Source organism: Lathyrus oleraceus, chromosome 7 (assembly GCF_024323335.1).
Source record: "Lathyrus oleraceus cultivar Zhongwan6 chromosome 7, CAAS_Psat_ZW6_1.0, whole genome shotgun sequence".
Lineage (NCBI taxonomy): Eukaryota > Viridiplantae > Streptophyta > Magnoliopsida > Fabales > Fabaceae > Lathyrus > Lathyrus oleraceus.
In genome coordinates this window covers 427139875-427154264 of record NC_066585.1, presented here as the reverse complement: position 1 = coordinate 427154264, position 14390 = coordinate 427139875, and the positions used below count along the sequence as shown (strand labels likewise).

The following is a 14390-nucleotide window of genomic DNA, read 5'->3' as shown; positions in this document are numbered from 1 at the left end:
AGCCAGAGATCCCCAGTAGAGTCGTCAGTAAACGTCTTGTCTGGTTCCAGTTGCAAATATCTTTGTCCTCCCCCAGGTGGAGACGCCATCGGTAAATGGCCTCGTCTCGCTTCGATATCGGTAAATATCGAATGCCCAGTTTAGCCGCCACCGATAAATGGCCTCGCTTTCTTCGATATCGGTAAATATCGAATCCCCAGTCAGAGCCATTGGTAAATGGTCTTGCTGAAGTTGATATCGGTAAATATCAAGTTGCTTTGAAGCCACCATCGGTAAATGGCCTTGCTTCCCTTGAATGTTGTTTCCCAGCAGCCATCGGTAAATGGTTTCGCTTTCCTGAAGTTATTGTGCAGCCGCCATCGGTAAATGGCTTGGCTTATCTTGGTATCATATCCCGCAGAGTGCAAATTTCTACGGTTCTTTGGTATTCAATCCCTGTTTACCCTGAAGGTCTGACAGTCGTTGCTCTCATCCGTTCAGGTTCCCAGTTGATTGAATAGGGGCAGCTGTAGTACCTAAAATTTGCACCCCTCATATGTATATACATTTCATTTTTTAGGTCATTAACATCACATTAACATTGCATTGTCATCGCATAGTCCATCACATGTCATCAGGCAAGACTGGTCAGGAGATTAACTGTGCAAGGCAACAAGAGCACTTGTCATGAGATCAAAGCCCTAGGGTGGTTCCATTGAGTTCACATGACCCAAGGGATCATTGGGAAGTAGTTTGGCCAAGTGTTGAAGGCTCAGAACTCATCAGTCCATATGGAAATCATCTGAGGCCCACAAAAGTCAACAGAAGTCAACTGCAAAGTCAACTGTGGATTTGAAGGTGGGAAGTGGTTAGAGATGCCTCATTCATGTGCAAACAAGTCTCATTTGACATTTCAAACATCAACATTGAAGGATTTGAAGTCAGATCAAGATTTTCCAAAAATAGCAAGTGACATGTAATTTGAACTTTCCAAAAATGGAAAGGTTTTGGACCAACTTCAACTCAGGATTACATCATCAAGAAAGCTTCAAATGAATTTTTGTCCAACATGAAAGTTGAAGATCTTTCTCTCCCATTTCCAAAAGGTCCAAGATCATGAATTTCTCATGTGTGGTTGAGGAGTTATGGTCCAATCATGGAAAAGTGTGTTCAAAAGTTCAAATGAGCATAACTTTCAAACCAAAACTCCAAAATGAGTGGTTCTTTTTGCATTTTGATCCTTATAACATGTATTTTCCAAGCATACCATCATTTTACATGAATTTCATTTGCATGGCCTTTGGTTTATTCATGAAGTTTTTGGAAGAAAATTGCATAACATCTTTTTGATTGGTCATGAGCATACAAGACCAATTCACAAGTGTGCATGGACTCATTTTAAGGAATTTTGGGCCAGAAATATGCACTGTTCACGTGCATGGGGTGCATGAAGTGAAAAAAATCATTTTTGCACAAACACCTTCCAACTTGCTAATCACCTTTGGCTTTGGCTTAAACATGATCTAAATATGATTAGTAGGAGGTATATATACTTAACCCTAACTGTTTTCATCATTAACACATTTTCAGATCTAGAATCACAAAATTCTCAAAACTTTTCTCTCAAACGTTTTTCCAAATTCTTCAACAAGAACACTTCCTATTGATCAATTCATCATCCTGAAGCATTGTTGAGAAGATTTGAACGTGAATTCAAGGAAAATCGTGGCACTTTTGTTCAGATTCAAAGCTTGGAGGTTCCATGGTGATTCCAAAATCTGCTGGATTCAGTTGTGTTTGAGCTTCAAATTCATCATCTAGCACTTCAATGAGCATTGTGGAAAGGAATTAAGTCATTGCAAGGCTTGTAAGCACGCGAATCCAGTTCTGCTCATCAAGAAGGTGAGTTTTCGGGCTCTTTAATTTTGAAATCCATGGCCATATTATTGTAGATCTAAGCATGCTGATGAATTTGAGCTTTGAATCATGTGATTTGGTGCACTATACGCAAAGATATGTTCAATTGAAGTTTTGATGTTAATCTTTCTTTTCTTCGATTTGGCTTGGATATGTTGTTTTTGCATGATTTGTTTGTGAATCCTTGATGTATGTGTGATGATGAACCGATTGCTATGCTCATTTTTCATTTCTGGAACATTTTTTTGAGATCTGGAAAATCGTATGAAGATCTTCATGATCTTCATCCTCCATGCATGAAGTTCATGCATTCCCAGATTTGGCCACGGTTTCGCTACAGTTTAGCTAGGAAAATTCAAATTAGCTACGAAATTCATACGCTGCATGACTTAGGGTTCAATGCCAAAACGCCAGCATTTTGGAAGCGCGCATTTGAGGATTCAAAATCGTCCCTGGTTCGATACCGGGCGAAGTCACTTTCCAATTGCCTTGCATTTTTCTACTTTTCCTTCACATTTTCATACCTTGGCTCCATTTTCATTTTTCAAAATTTCTCCAAGCTTCAAAAAATCATTTAAAAATGAAAACTAATCCAATTGATCTCCAATTTTTTGCATTGTGTTCCTCATGTTGTCTAGTTTTTTATGATTATTGAATTGCAAGTTGTGCCTGATTAAAAAATTGATTTGTCCTAGGGTGATTGAACATGTGTCCATTTGTGCTATTGCCTTATTCATTTGATCATAAAATGCTTGTTTCTTATCCAATGCTTCTGAAATTTTGTGTGTGATTTCTAGACATGTTGAGTGATATTTTGGTTTTGGTTTGAGATTTTTCCCATGCTCCTATTCTGTTTTATGCTCATGCTAACTTGGTGTGACAATTTGTGTCACACATTTGGTTGTCTGTCTTATGCTATGTGATTGCCAAGCCTAATGATGTCCAATGCCTCTGACTTTTTGTGTGATGACCATGCTATATGTCTAGTGTACTCATGAATTTTGCCAAGATTATTTGAGTCATTTTTGATTTAATGTGCATTTGTTTCTTCTGATGTCTCAATGTGATCACCATTTGCATACCTTGCCATGTTTTGCTCATGAAATGAATATTATTAATGATTTTGATATGGGACTTTTTGAGGATTGTTCTTGATTGGATAAGGATGATTCATGTTAAATTTGAAGTTCTGTTTTAACTTGTTGACCCTCTTTTGACCCTAGGCTCTGACCTAGTGGTTTGGACTCACTGTTTGGATTGTGGATTTCAGGTTAAGATGCCCATTGCCATGATTGGAGTAGCTCATTCATTTGAGTTTGATTAATTGGTTGATGTTGGCTAACATTGTGTTGTTTTGTAGGCCTTGAGAACAAATTCACTTAGGATTGTGCCTTGCTAATTGTTGCTTTGATGCTTTGTCTACCTGTCTGACTGCTGATGACTGTTGTCTGTTTGTTTGAATTGTGAACTGATTGGTTTAGATTTTTTTCAGGTACCTTAGTAGCTATAACTCATTGCTTGAGTTGCTTAGCTTGGCTTGTGGTTTGCTTACCACCTAGGTATAACTCTCTGACTTCATGTAGTCTGGAAGACCTGTCCTGTTATGTGGACAGGCACCTGTCTGAAGCCCTCCTTAAGAGGCAATGCTTGTGTTTGCTTATCTTTGTGCCCTGTATATACAAAGACCTCCTAAGTGAAGAGGCATTGGCAGATACAAGGGATGTGCAATCCATCCCTTGCTAGTCATGTTGTGTCATTCATCCTGCTCACACCATTGTGTTGATGCACTTTGAATCAAAACCCAAGATCCAGTTGTGTCAGTCATGTGGAGTAGAGTCCCACATTCTGGACTCCCACACTTTCATTTGTCAGAAGCTCTCCCAGGCCAGGGATAAGAGCTGTGAGGTCTTACCCTCACTTCCTATTTCATCTGCTTCACCCTAACTCTCAATGTTAGGGTTAAGAGCTAATCACACCCTTTTCCAGTGGCTTGTTTGTCGAGGTTGACATGACCCCTTGACTAAAGCCTAGCCTTGTGTGAGCCTTCTGATTGCATATAGTGTGTGCTAATTGCTACTTGTGCTTTTGCTTGACTGTGCTGTTTAGGATAGCTTGCTTCCTGTGCAAGTTAGAATAGAAACCTTAACCTAGGACCATGGTGGATTTGCATGATAACTATTAGGCTCGAGTCAGTCTCCCTTCTAGTTGTCATTTCCCAGTCTCTGGTTAAGATAGAAGTTCTTTCCCTGCGTAGGGGAACTATGTCGCCCTGATCCTCATACCAGATGAGGTACGTAGGCAGGAGATGAGCTGATCTCTCCGGGCTCCCTTTGTCTTTTTCAACCCCTTTTGTGTGCGTTTGGAGTCTGACGTAAGTCCAACGATTGGCAGTTGGTTTCCTGTGTCCAGTTTGCTTGTTGGAGTCTGACGTAAGTCCAGCGATTGGCAGTCGGTTTCCTGTGTGGGTTTTGTTTGGCGTGCGTTGGCCGAGCTACGAGTGCTCTGATTCTTCTCCGGTCAGAGAAGATACGTATGCATAGGATGCGACATCCTAGCGAGCATGTTTCCCCTGTCCCGAACTAGGTCGACTCTGATGTCTGTGCCTGACAGACTACGTAGGCCCAGGATGCGATATCCTGCCGAGTCCTTTTCTTCCGTCCTTTCTGTGTTCTCCTTCCAGACTTGTGTGGTGTTTGAGCAGTTTTTAGCAACCTTATCCATTCTTTTGTGCGTGGATCCCGTCGAGTACGACGGATGCGTAGGGGTGCTAATACCTTCCCTTCGCATAACCGACTCCCGGTCCCATCTCTCTTTGGTCGCGAGACCATGTCTTTTCCAGGTTTACTTCGAGCGTTTCCTTTCCCTCTTTTGGGATAAATAACGCACGGTGGCGGCTTTGTTGTTTCGTTTTTCCCGCCGGTTTTTCGCGTAATGCGACAGTTACACTCCGCCGATTCGTGTCCTTTAGATCCACATAGTTCGTACTCTGTGTGGACTACTACTACGGTGTTAGTGTTTGTAGACATATGTTTGATCCTAAGGGCTAAAGCGTCCATTTTCGCCTGCATCATGTCTAGAGAGCTCACCTCATGTATTCCACCTTGGGTCTCCTTTTTCTCTATTGATGCTCGTTCAGTTCCCCATTGATAATGGTTTTGGGCCATATCCTCAATTAGGTCACAAGCTTCTGGATAAGGTTTGTTCATCAGCGCACCACCTGCGGTGGCGTCGATGCTCATCTTGGTGTTATAATGGAGTCCATTGTAAAAGGTGTGAACGATCAGCCATTGCTCTAGGCCATGGTGTGGGAAGACTCTTAATAGCTCTTTATATCTCTCCCAAGCTTCGAAAAGCGATTCTCCTTGGTTTTGAGCAAATCTAGTTATTTGGTTTCGAAAAACAACAGTCTTACTAGGGGGAAATATCTAGCAAGGAATAATCTCCTAATGTCTTCCCAGGTAGTTATTGAATTAGCTGGAAGTGAATCTAGCCACGAACGTGCTCTATCCCTGAGGGAGAAAGGAAATAATCTTAAACGGATCACATCGGGTGAAGCGCCGTTAGATTTAAAGGTGTCGTCTAGTTGGATAAAAACTTTTAAATATTGATTCGGGTTCTCAGTAGCGAGACCCGCGTATTGGTTTTGTTGTACTAGTTGCAACAAAGACAGTTTTAGTTCGAAGTTGTTAGCAGGTATAAGGGGGTTTACTATACTCGAACTAGGTTCCTCATCAGAGGGTTGGGCAAATTCCTTAAGAGGTCGCCTATCATGATTCTCGGCCATAACTTTCTTAATTCGGATGAGTAAGAGGTGTGTACGAGTATAACGTTCGGGTTCCGCTAAAGGATCTACTAAATTTCCGGTACTACGGGTTCTTCGCATTTACCGGCTAAAAATGCCTTAGTCTATACGGTGTAACAACAGGGTAAGAAATTTGACAAAGTTGGTCCCCGACAACGACGCCAAAAACTTGATCGATGTGATTCGCAAGTGCACGAATAACGTCAAAGTAATATAAAAGAATATTGATCCCACAGAGACCAATCGTCAATCTATCGAATACTATCGTTACGGTGTTTATCTAAGGCGGTATAAAAGAGATATTTGGTTTGCAAAATAACGGTAAATAATAAATGCAGATAAAGACAGGTTGAATGTAATTCACGTCAGTTAAGCGATGTTTCGATTGTCTAAATAGAACTACTTATGAGGCAATATTTTCTACTCTTGAAAAGAATCCATTTAACGGGAACTGACGCTTTCGCGTATTCAGAACCGAGTTTACCCTTAAATTAAGGCCTTTTATTGTCACATATAAAAGGTGCGCAGAACGCTAAAGTAGTAAACCTATTTTTAAGAAATGAGACTCATAGACTTAGTTGAAAAGTGATTTTGATTTGGAAAGTTTACCTAAGGGGTTTACTGATTTTAAACCTATCAACGCGTCCGAAAACAGTTTCAAAAATAGCTTTTCCTTAAAGTGATAAAGATTCCTAGTTACTACGCCAGGGTGCTTTCGCACTCCTCGAATAATTAAAACTAATCAAGTTTGTTTTAGAAAACTTAAATTAAAAATCAAAACAGCCTTTAAAGTATTTCTACAGATTTCAATATGTGAAACATTACTTTAACCGCAATCCTTACATTCTAACTTTTAAAATATTTAGCCAGACATGGTAACGCAAACAAACATAACGATGTTAATCATGATGAAAAGTTTGTTTTAGAATGTGAGGCGTAGAGAACGAGTAAAGTGCGTAAAATAAATAAAGTAAAGCGAGTGCGGAAAATAAATAAAGTAAAGCGAGTGCGGAAAATAAATAAAATAAAAGCGATGCGGGAAATAAATAAAATAAAAGCGATGCGGGAAAGTAAATAAAGTAAAAGCGATGCGGGAAATAAATAAAATAAAAGCGATGCGGGAAATTAAATAAAGTAAAAGCGATGTGGGAAATAAATAAAGTAAAAGCGATGCGGGAAATAAATAAAGCGATAAATAAGAACCTGCTCCAAACGGAAGCTTCGATTCTGATACAAAAATAAACCTCCGACTCCTGAAGCTAAAGACGACAGCAACTCGAAGTGACCCAACTCAATCTCACAATGGTGTGATAACCTCCCGATGTGACGGATTATCGCTATTACAAATGATAACTATATGCTTAGTGTTGTAAAACTAAGTTGGATCATAGAAAACGAAATGAAATGAGCTATTTATAGAGATTCTCAGCAGTTTGTAAAGACCATGGTGTCCTCCAACTTCCCTTTAGTGGGAACGTGATTTCCAAAGGTGGCGCCCGTCATCCCTTCATGGCGCCCGTCATGTGTGTAAATGGGGTGAATCATGGGAACGTGACGGTTACCTCCTGGTTGAGGGCTGGTGACTCATGGCTTCCCCTATAGCGGCCGCCATGTCCGTAATTTCACCGAAAAACCCTAATTTTAGGTCTTTTTGCTTCGTTTCTTCCAAAAGTGTCAGAAAGTGCTAAATATCTGAAAACAAGAGAAAAGAGAGCATAATACAAATAAAATGATGATAAAGTCCTAAGAAACATGTGAAATCCGAGTCAAAAATACGGTGTAATTCGGTGTGATCATAGACATAGCATGTGGCTGAGTGGCAAGAATCTTTTGGAGCTACTCTGCAATATTAGATATTTGAGAAGTGGTCTCAGATGGACATACATAATCAAAACCAAAACAAATGATAGTAGGAGCAACAATAGCAACATTGGATGGTGCATTTTTTAAACATTTTTTATGCGATCTCAACAATTCAGGACATTGAGATTTTCAATGACCTTTCTTCTTACAAAAAGCACATTCATCAATACCAAGTCCAATTCTACCTTTACATTTTTCGTTGCGAATAGGAGTAACAAAAACAAATGGAGGACTGTATAGAATCCCTTTATTTTGAATCATATTAGAATGAGTATTAAGCCTGATTTCTTTTGTCAATAACTCATTAATAATCAAATCAACATTTGGAAGAGGATTACGATGTAAAATACTTCCACAAAGAATTTCAAAATCATTTCAAAGATCCATAAGAAATTGAACGAGACATTGCTTTTCTCTTTGCTCGATGTATGCTTTGAAATTTTTTAATTTTGTTGATTCCATAAGAGCCAACTGATCCGATAAATCAATCATGGATGAATTAAATTCTTGAATGGTCATATTATTTTATTGAAGAGCTCTAATGTCATTCTCCAATTGGTACTATTTTTCAAAATTAGACTATTTATACAAACGTTTCAAATAATCCTAAACCTTTGTAGCAATATCATATTTTTCTAGTTGCACACCCATTGATGGAGAAACAAAATTATTAATTCAAGTGAGAATCTTTGAATTACTAACATTTCATGTTTTCAACTTTTTTTGCATATGCTACTTCATCTTTTTTATCTGTGGGCTCAACAGAAGCTCCATCAACATAACTCCACATCTTTTTTTCTTTCAATATTTTTCATCACATAACTTCCATAATCATAATTTTATTCATTTAATTAAACACAACTAGATTGAAGAAAATCATTTTTTTCACTGGTCATGACTACTTTTCTAAGAATTTAAATTTGAAATAAATTCAACTTAGAAACCAAATGAGTTTCTATCAAATTTTTGTGTGTGGAGATAAAAGAGGCAAAATCATAAACAAAAAATTGACAAAAAAAAATCAATTTTTAACAACAAAGTCAAAAGAATTTTTCTTTATTGTTGCAAATATTCCATTGAGTCAACATCAGGTTAACAAAAGAGAAGAAATTCTAGAATTTGCATTAGAATGACAAAAATATGTAGAATAAAAATTATAATAGAATATAAATACTAGATAATATAAAAAAACTACTCTACCTAATATATAATATATAATAATGATATAATAATAATATTATCTAATAATAATTATCATGCGTATAAAATTTCAATACAATTTAAATACTCATTGTTATACATTATAAGTCGATATTTGTATATATATTAAATAATTTATTATATATTGAAATAAATTTATGTGATAGAATATTAAATAATTATTTGAATTCTATAATATTTTATAAATTTAATCTACTTAATACTATCTCCCAGTTCAACAATCAAATTGATTTAATTATTTATTCACATAAAATTATTGAAAAATATAATTGTGTTAAGTTTGACAGATAATATTTGCACTTTTATAGGTTGACAAACTTCGTTACACTTCACTCCAACGTCTTACTATAAGTGAATTATAAAATAAAAGTTTAAAACTTTAACTATAATAATATATATCTAACATTAACAAGACAAAACAGTATCATATTATTTATAATCGGCCTGCTAATTAAGTCTAAAAGGAATTTTTCATTCAATGACCTAATCTCAATAATTTAAGTTAAGTAGACTTTTCAAAAAATATTGACATTTTATTTGTAACAAAAATTAGCTCAGCTCCATGGACTATTATTAAAAACTAGGTTATACCCTCTTTCATAAATAAATAAATAAATAAAGTAGAAAATAAAGTATTGTAGTGCAATTTTCTGTTAATTTGTCTATCCGAATCCAAGAGCATATACTATCAAAATCTAACTCTTAATTAATTAACATGATATGGTTAGAGATTATATTAATTATATGAAGCAAAAGGAAAATTCAAATGCATTACGTCAAATAAGGACGAGCCTCTTCAATAAAATTGGATAAAACTAGTTAGTTGATTAATTTAAATGACAATTAGTCTGAACCACTTGGCTAATATGTGGTTAACATCACATGTTAGGTACCCAATCACATAGTTAACAACAACTAATGATGTGATTTGTGTTATAGGGTGGTAGATCAAAGGTCTAACTCATGCTTAAAATTGACATAGGAGGTTCAAATTCACTTCTCAAGATACATTCTACAATAATCCATGAGGTTAGACGAGTTCAAGTTTTGTACAATCTCTTCACATGATTTGTCTATCTATTTCTATATATCCATTTACTATTAATAGATGAATTATTCAACCAACCATGCTTATGTACAATAGATGATACAATAATTTTATATAAAGTCTCAGGTTTAATATTAAGGAATGACGTAAAAAAAACTCAAATTTATATGAAAAATAGAAACTTTTTCATGGACCATTGGATTGGGAGAGATAAAAAACTAAAAAGTACGTCATTTTTCTCTTTAGTTTGAGCACGAATCAAGAAAAAACTCTCATTTTTTCCATCAGACGGTGCGATAATTGATGAAAAATCTTTCACTTTTCTTCTCGATTGAAACTGTTCATTGAGAAAATAGAGGATAGGGATCATTTTTCGGATCGATTAAGATGGTAATCAATGTAAAATTTCTTGTATTTTTAATATATATATATATATATATATATATATATATATATATATATATATATATATATATATATATATATATATATATATATATATATATATATATATATATATATATATATATATATATATATATATATATATTTACTTGTATTTTAGTAAAATAGAATCTAAATCTAAATGGTACATTTTGTACCGTATATTTAATATTTATAAGGTTAAATTAAAAACTTTGCATACTTACTTCAAAATCATAATGATACATATTATAGACGAAACATTACATATTTGAAAAAACTATACATATTTATTTATAATGGGTAGGCACACATTAATGTATTGTCTTCGCTGATAAAAAAAAATTCTTTGTTAAAGAATTTGGAGCAATATAAAACTATTATTTTATATTAACAAGAATTGTAATCTATAATATGAATGATTTGGTTCTAGAAATTTTATATGTCTTATATAAATATTTTTTTTTTTACTTTTTAGTTGATGTTGGCATGTATCAGTTTTATAAATTTGACACACTTTTTGTCCCTTTGTTGTACCCAGACAAATTACCGTATGCAAAAAAGTTGTTGATTATGCAAAACAACATGACACACATCTTAAAACTTTCACTTGAATATGCATCATCGGCATCAATGTTTTCTTCCAACAAGATTTTTAAATCTTCAATCAATGGACCTAGATAAACATGTAAGTCTTTTTCTAGTTATCTTGGGTCCAAAATCATAGATAACTTCATATATTTGCGCTTCGTGCACAACGACACAGATAGGTTGTAAATTATTAGAAGAACAGGCCATGAAATATGGTTAGTGCTCAGATTATCAAACGAATTCATTCTATTTGTGGAAACTCCAAGCATACCGTTTCTTGACTCATGGTGAAAATTCAGAAACAACCAATCATTTTTTTCCATTGCAAAGAATCATCTACATGGCAAAACTTTTCATCACATTTTCTTTCAACTGCATGTCATCTAATATTCTTTGTATCATATACACTAGCAAACAATATCTTAAGCCTTTGAATTATTGATAGGTACCACATCACCTTTGAAGGAGGACCCTTTTTGCGGGGTCGGTCCTTTGAATTTGGGTGCCTCGGGCGAATCAAAAGAATGATACCCCTATAAAAAAATTAACAATAAATACATAAGGATAAAAGAAATAATTGGATAAAAAACACATTTTCATTTGACATTGTGCAAAAAGAATACAAGTATGGATCTTTAAATCAATGTTTATACTACATCAAAATATAAACCATTATAAAGAGACTTCTTCTTCTTCTTGATCCGATCTTTTTTTCTATAAAATAATTGACCAAATTTTTAAATTATTTAATAGATTAAGACACGCGTGATGCGCGCATGTAAATTAATTTTATTTGTTTTTTATTGAATTTTATTTATGTTAAGATTTTTTTTATAAATATCATCGATAAATCTTATATTTTAATGATTTATAATAAATTTGTAATTGAGAATACGATCTCAATTAATTAAAAGTAAAAGCTACATTTTACTTAAAATAAAAAATATATCCTTATAAATTGAATGATATCTAAAATATAATTTTACAAAATTAAATAATTCAAAAAGATATCTCTTTTTTTTTAATTTTGAATGTTATGTCTTTTAGGTTGGTGCTTATTTTTTTCCTGTATTTAATTTTAAGTTGTTGATGATATGTTTTGATTCTTAGTTCTAAATAAAGTTTAAAATTTATTTGCAAATATTATCAAATAAAACATTCAAAATATATTCAAACCTATGTCTATATTATCAAATATTAGGTATATGATTAATAACAATGTTTCAATTACTAGTGATTTTACTGACTTATTTTTTTTAAGAAAAAGAATTATTTTAATTTATTATGAATGATATGGCACTAATGACGTTGAGTTGATTGTATTAGTGTCTGTGTTTCTAATTTAATCTACTATAATACATTGTTTGACATGATACGAAGAATATATAATAGAAAGAATTCAAAACTATTTTAGAGACACTATATTGAAATGATACATCAAAATTCCCTTTCTTTCATTTTAAGAATGCATGCTTTTGATTTAATATATTATAATAAATGTATTATAAATTGTATGAAAGTAATATATATCAAAGTTTGTAAGTATTTAATAGGTTAATATGTTTTGTATGTTATCTTCTAAAAAAATAATTATCTTAATTTGTTAAATAATATTATAATATTTTTAAGTGATTTTATTGTTGATAGTAGTTGAAAAATGAGAGTTTCTATTTTCGATATTATTATCTCTATTTTTTATTATACTCCTTATGATCACCGTAAAAAAAAAGGCAAACTATAAATCAAATTTTGCAAACTCTATATCTTATATGTGAAAAATCAAAAATATTATTTGTCATCTTTAATTTATTCTTCTGATATATGATATGAAAAATATAGAATATAAATAATCTAAATTTATTTTAGAGAGATTATGTTAAATATATATCAAATTTTTTTCTATAATTTTAATAATTAAAACATCATTAAAAGAAAAATAGAATTAGTCTTCTATAATAGTTATGAAAATAATATTGATCAAAGTATATCAGAAATTATTAAGTGAATATAGTTTTTGTATTTGTGAGGATTCCAACTTGTGTCCTTTAACACTATATGATTTTACATTTTAAGAAGTAAAGATGAATTTTAGAAGATGTCGCATAGGAATATAAGTGATATGACACAAATGATGTTGAGTTGTTTGTATAAGAGTGTACACATCTAATTTAATATATTATAATAGATATCATCATCTTAGCTTTTTTTGTTGCAAAATCATCAATAATTCATTCATAATCAAGGTTTTTAAAAAAATTATTTTTAATTGAAATCAACGCAAGACTATTTAATCTATCTTGTGACATAGTAGATCTCAAATAAGATTTTAATAATTTTAATTTTAAAAAAATTTCTTTCAGCAGATGCAACACTGATAGGAATAGTCAATATTATTTTATAAGTTATGCATGCATTAGAAAAATAATTAAAAGTCTTTAAAGAACTCAATATCATATAGCTTGATTTTGATTTAACTGTTAAAACTTCTCTAATAACTTTCAATTCTTCAAACAAAATTTCACCATCAAGATTAAGAGAATCGTCATGTTTTAAACAAGTTTCAAGATGTTTACAACATGTTTTCAAGTCTCTATCAGATAATCATCTAAGTCTTTCAATACTAAACAAGAAGCCAAAAATATTTTCATATGTGATATACTGCTCAAATCTTCTATCAAGTGATTCAATTGTTTGATCTACAATATATAAGAAATATTGATTTCGAAAAGACTCTTCAGACTCAAGATTCAGCTGTGTGGATTGAGATGGATTTTCATCATAGTGTTGTTTTCTACAAATTTGATATTTTTGAATAAACACACATTCAATCTCCATTTTATTCTCAATATTTTCAACACTAGCTTTAGCATTTACAAATCCAGATTCTCTATATGTTTTCAAATACTTGATCAAACCTTTTATTAGTTCTATAGCCACATCAATACGCATGTCTTTAGAACAATAACGTATATAACATGATGAGAAATACCTACCAGAAGTATCTTTGGTACCATTCACAATTGACACATCTCTTTTAGGACCGTTTCTTAGTAATTCATCTCTTAAGTCATTGTTAAGGTTATTACATGTTCTTGGGTAATAAATATCCAATAGAATAGACTTGTTAGGTTGTTCATCAACAAAAACAGGGATATGTTTATTTTCATTATTATAATCTTCATCATTAATATTTTCAGCTTCATCATCATCTTCATTTTCATTGTTTTCAACCAAAATATTTTGCTCTTCAACAATCCTATTTAGTTGTTCATTCTCTAAACTCTCAGCTTTAAGGTTCAAATTATCTCAATTTGCATAATTTGAAATAGAAATTGTAGGGTGTTTTCCAAAAAAAAAATAGAGAATAACATCTTTTTGAGATTTATTATCAATTTCAATTAGTTTCTTTCTTTTTTATTTTAGATGATCAGACAATTGTTTTCTAGATAATATTTCAAACAATCAAAGAGATGAAACAATAGTACCTGATATTGATTTTTAACCTTCAACTTAAATTAGATGAATTTGTTCCAAAAGTCTTTGAAC

The 14390-nt window shown here is 32.8% G+C and overlaps 1 non-coding gene across 1 annotated transcript; it reads left to right on the top strand.

Moving 5' to 3' along the window:
- Positions 1-5190: 5190 nt before the first annotated feature.
- LOC127109471 (small nucleolar RNA R71) lies at positions 5191-5297 on the top strand. Its single transcript, XR_007796752.1, has one exon. It is a non-coding gene; the product is annotated as a small nucleolar RNA R71 (small nucleolar RNA).
- Positions 5298-14390: the final 9093 nt, after the last annotated feature.